This window comes from Aedes aegypti, chromosome 2 (assembly GCF_002204515.2).
Source record: "Aedes aegypti strain LVP_AGWG chromosome 2, AaegL5.0 Primary Assembly, whole genome shotgun sequence".
NCBI classification, from domain to species: Eukaryota; Metazoa; Arthropoda; class Insecta; order Diptera; family Culicidae; genus Aedes; species Aedes aegypti.
The window spans coordinates 51274045-51279294 of NC_035108.1; the positions used below are offsets into that span (position 1 = coordinate 51274045).

General features: G+C 35.2%; 1 long non-coding RNA gene across 1 annotated transcript; it reads right to left on the reverse strand.

Annotated features, from left to right (window-relative positions):
• Positions 1–339: 339 nt before the first annotated feature.
• Positions 340–1418, reverse strand: LOC110676891. Its single transcript, XR_002500805.1, has 2 exons — positions 1066–1418; positions 340–1005 (listed from the first exon to the last, which is right to left on the reverse strand). It is a non-coding gene; the product is annotated as an uncharacterized LOC110676891 (long non-coding RNA).
• Positions 1419–5250: the final 3832 nt, after the last annotated feature.

The window sequence follows — 5250 nt, forward strand, 5'->3', positions numbered from 1 at the left end:
AAAGTTAACCGCATTATCAAAGATACCCCGTTTCACGGTACTTCTAAACTGACAGTATGGTTTGCTCAATCGCTTTTGCTTTTGCTTTTGTCTTCAATGACATGAAGATTTCAATTATATATCACGGAGAAAAAAGAATGGTAAACACAACAAAATATTAGGTTGTTTCAACCAAATTTACGTATTAAAATTTACACAAACAAATTTACACTTTACTTTAACAAACCATCATGTTCAAAACAAACTAGAAATGTAGGTAATTTTTATATTGATTTGAACTTTATTTCAACAAATATATGTTAACAACAAACAAAATATTGGTTGTTTGCTTTTGACAGCTGAAAAATTCTAGGTAAATTCAAACAAATCCTTAAATTTGTTTCAACCAAATTTTAGTTTGATTCAAACTAAACGGTTGTTTGAAATAAATAAGGATACGTTTGAATCAACTATGGATCTTGTTTGATTTAACTAATAAGATGGTTGAAATTAAATGAGGATTTGTATTACCTCTGAAGCATTTCATGTTTTATTTCTATACAATGAAACTGTCGATAACCACAAAAATGGATTATTTATTTAAAAAATCTATATAGACAGTTGAACATCTTTAACTTCTGGAACTGATCGAAAGCATTTTTGCGCGACAAGAGGATTCTACCGGAAACTCGTAGATGACGTGATTGCTCCATGATGACGTAGATGACGTAGATTTCATGATCCGGCACATTCCGCAGCAATGGTAGGCTGTAGGTTTTGTCACCGAAGGATACTATAAAGGTGTTCAACTTGGATAGGTCTGGTCCAACAACGATCACCAGTGGACATTGTGGCATTCCTCTAGTCTCAGAACGTGAAGTGTGGTGAACTTTAACTTTTGACTGTAGATCGATTATGCTCTGTACCCAGTAGACAAAACTGTTACAATTTTCAATGTAACTGGGTTTCCACTTTCCTTTGTCCGTCAGGGTCAGTACAGCACAGGGTAAGATGTATGGCAGCAATCTTTAACAAAAGAATACAACTGAGTTAGTTTGTTAGTTAATTGAATATTAAACTATTTACCTTCACTTAGTTCACCTTCCAGTTGATTTAGAATAGTTTTGCCGCTTTTATCGCTCACATCGGCATGAGAATAGGTTTGAGCGATTCGATGATAGAATTCCATTTTTCGAATAATGCGGAGCTTTTGGTCGGGAACTTTGTATCGAAATCAATTTCTCCCAGTTGGTATCCGTCGGGACTGCGCAGTGTACTTGAAGTTTTGTTGTAATTCAATAGTAAAAACTGCCTCGATGCAGTTGGATTTCACTCACGGACCGACGAGTTGAACGAGTTGAAGAATTGAACACAGAGTGTCGAACAAAACAAAACATAATAAAAAACCGACATCGCGGTTGACAGCGTTATGAACAAACTAAAGAACTAGTTTGTTTTGAACTATTTTTAAGGTTGGTATTCACCCAACCAAAAAATCAGTTTACTTGTACCGAAATTTTTGATTTGATTCAACCTAAGATTACAGTTTATCTTTTTCAAAACAAACTGTTTTCTTCAATATAATTTTTGTTAAATACAAACTAGTTTTTGGTTGAATATAGCAACGTTCTTAGTTTGAAACAACTAAGATACAATTAAAAACAAATGTTTATTTCAGGTGAAAATTACCCAAAAAAAAGTTTGCTTTAACCTATACAGCAAGGTTGAAACAAATAATTTTCCATTTGAAAACAACCATTTTCGTAGTTTGAATTTCAACCAAATTTTCAGTTGTTTCAAACTAGCTTCATTTCTCTCCGTGTATTATTGTTGAATCAGCTTTCTGCACACTATAACCTTGAAACGTTATGAGTTGTACAGCAAAAAACCGCTGCTTACCAACAAGCGAGGTTGGTGTAGATGGAGGTTTATGGGCTTTCACTCACAAGATAGTGGTGTGTATTCCTGCTTCCATATTTATCTACACTCAGAAACACGAGTAGTCACAGAATGACTAAATTTTAGTACAGTGGGATTCCGTTTTTGGCATGCTCCGTTTTTGGCATGCTCCGATTTTGGCACCCCCCGATTTTGGCAACAAAATGGATCCGTTTTTGGCAACATTTTTCAATACTTTGTAAATTTGTATTTTTTGTAAATATTATCATGTCTGTTACTTTAGTCATTTGAACAGCATGTCACCTCCACACCGATTATATTCCAGAGCTCCATTTTCGTCGATATTTCCCCATATCTCACCAACTACTAAGGACTCGCGTACGCGCTTATTTACTTCAGAATGGTCATTGGTCATACATTGACAACGTTTCATGAGGCCAATAATCTCCACCAGTATCTCAACTAAAGACTCTTTTCTTAGGCATTCATATTGAGTGTCCAGCCCACTTGAGTCTGCCAGTAGGTGATACAATAAAAAACACTTTTCTTCAGATTTGGGACAGCTTGTTTGAACAAAGCACCAGCACCGACATAAGAGCATAATCTATGACTCACACAGAGTTACAATTATAAATCTTGTCTCATCTTTTTGGCTCACTGTCTTTATAATTATGGATTTACAAACATAGCGCATGTAAAAACACACCGCAATAATAGATACAAATATGTGTAGCAAAATGTCGTGCATCATAACTTTTAATAAATTTCATTGAATAACATGACAAATGCGAATACAGTCCAAACTACAATTTATTCTCAATAATATCATTGAAGCGTGCGATAAATACGACTGAGAGTGTTTTAACTATTTGTCTGTGGTATTGGTGTGTATATTGACCTCTCTGCGTCAACTATTTAAAGCAACGTTTCCTTTTTTCTATAGACTCTGTAAGGCGTTAGATTTGTTAAGAGACGATCCAGAATTCTGTTATCAAGCATACGTGTCTTAGCATCATCAAAATGTTCCTTACGAGCTGAGTCTATGAGATTCCTAACTGTACCCTGGAGAATCTTTAAGGAATTCTTGGTTCTTGTCAGACTTTCCAGAAATTTTAACGAATTCATGAGGATATCTGCAGATTCCAAGTGGACACTGAGGGCTTCTTGAGAGATCCTTAGAGTGTATAAATGGTTATGGAGAATTATGTCCAAAATCTGGTAATTCCTAATAAACACTAGGGCGAAAGCTTGGGGGTTTGAAGAGGTTCCCAGAGGAATTTCAAGTGTGCTAGTGGTAGCCTAATAGTAATAAACTTAAAATGTTTTTTCATCGGAGACTTGAGAATTTTCAGCAACATCGCAGCGGAATTCCAAGATATAAACTCCTAGCAAAGTCCTTAGCAAGATCCTGAGAACTCTATGCAAGTTCCTGCGGATGCTTGGCAAGATGCTTCAGAGCTCAAGCATTTTTCTGTATATTTCTTATGAGAACCTGAAGATTCCTATAAGGTTCTTGAGGTTTCATAACAGGATATTGTAAATTTCAGTTGATTTCATAAGGTAGGTGTAAAACATATATCAAGCTCAATGAAAAATTATTTCAAGTAAAAATTAAATTCTACAGAATTACAAGTCACATTTATGCATCATCTCATCTTTATGTTTGCCCTTTTGATTGCAGCCAACGGCTCATTATAAAATGCTTTACTCTATCGGAAACATAAATTGAAAGAACAATTCTAAACTTACCTAATTTTTCAAATTTTACGCTTAAGTCCAAACGCTAAACTGATTTTAAATATTCATTCAGTTAAAAAAAAAGCTAATGCTGTTTTGCAATACCCAGCGCTTTTGATTCGTAAATACGTCTTTTTAAGAAAACAAAAATATTTTTTTCGTGTTATTTCATAGTTTTAAGAAAATGTCCAGTTCTTGAATAAAGGTCACTTATGCGATTATTGGTTTTACAAGGCCCGTTTATACAAAAATTACATAAAGCTTCTAAATATAATTGAAAACGTTGAGGCGTAAAAACGCCACCAGAAAAACGTTTACCAGATTTAACATTACGGGGCTATAGATTCATAGCATAGTATAACCCTTAGGAAAAATACTTCGAAGAGAACCTTTTCGAAGTCTCAAAGCCTTATGATTCCATAAAAATGATGTACAGTTAACTCTCCCTTACTCGATATTCCGTATTTCGATATCGAGTTAGAGAACCATAGTAAAAGTTGGTTTTCATGGCTAACTCGATGGTCCCTTGGAACGCAGTTGCACTGCTTTTGTGTTCTGTAACTCGATACCTCCCTAACTCGATGGTCCCTTCAATATCGAGTAAGGGAGAGATGACTGTATTAACATTGTAATGATGTTTTCAAAACCAATAATTGAAAAATAAAATTTGAAATAACTGTTCCGATTTTGGCACGGTTCCGTTTTTGGCAACTGAAAATTTAAGCTTTGTTGCCAAAAACGGAATCCCACTGTAATTTATGACTATTTTCTATCTGCCTCTCTTTCATCCTGCAGGGAATTTTATTCCTATTTGTCAATTCACCTGGGTTGAAGCATCGCTAAGCTTCAACCCAGTCGAAATGACAGTTAGTGTGAAAATACACAGCAGAATGAAAGAGAGGCAGATAGGAAATAGTCATTGATGCATAAATTTAAGTATTTTTGTGAATATTTTTATTTCTGAGTGTACCTTTTGTTGCATTTTTACAGTGTCGATAAAAAGATTCGTGCCAGTTTTGACAACACAACATCAACAATAATACCATTGTTTTGATAATATATAAATATTTAGTCAATCATATCCATGTTTGATTCAATTATTTTGTTTTATTGTGCCAATCATACCAAATAGTTAAATGTTTTCTCCGTGTAGATAAGCGTTACAAATGGGCTTTATCAGAGCGATTTTATTGGGCGAACTACTTTCGGGCAATAAAACACCGGAATTAACTTTAATAAAACCGCGAACATTTATTGTTGACTTTCTCTTATTGAGTTCAGAATACTAATGAAAGGCAAACACACAAACAGCGCTTTGCCGCGAAAACATCGGAAATAGCATTGGGCGCTATGCATAAAAGAATCGCTTACACACTAATCAGAAATTGTATACTTCATCACCCCTGCTCAATTTCAGATCATTGAGAGGTTCAGTTCCTCTCGCAGTCGACAAAATGGTCCACCAGGTAGAGACTTTGTCATGATGTCAGCCACTTGCTGTTCCGATGGAATGTACTCCAGTCGAATACGCCCCTGCTGAATCAAACTTCTGATGTACTGCAGCTTCACGTCAACATGTTTCAATCTGCCATGGTCCTTGGGATCATTTGCAACTTTTATGGTTGACTGGTTATC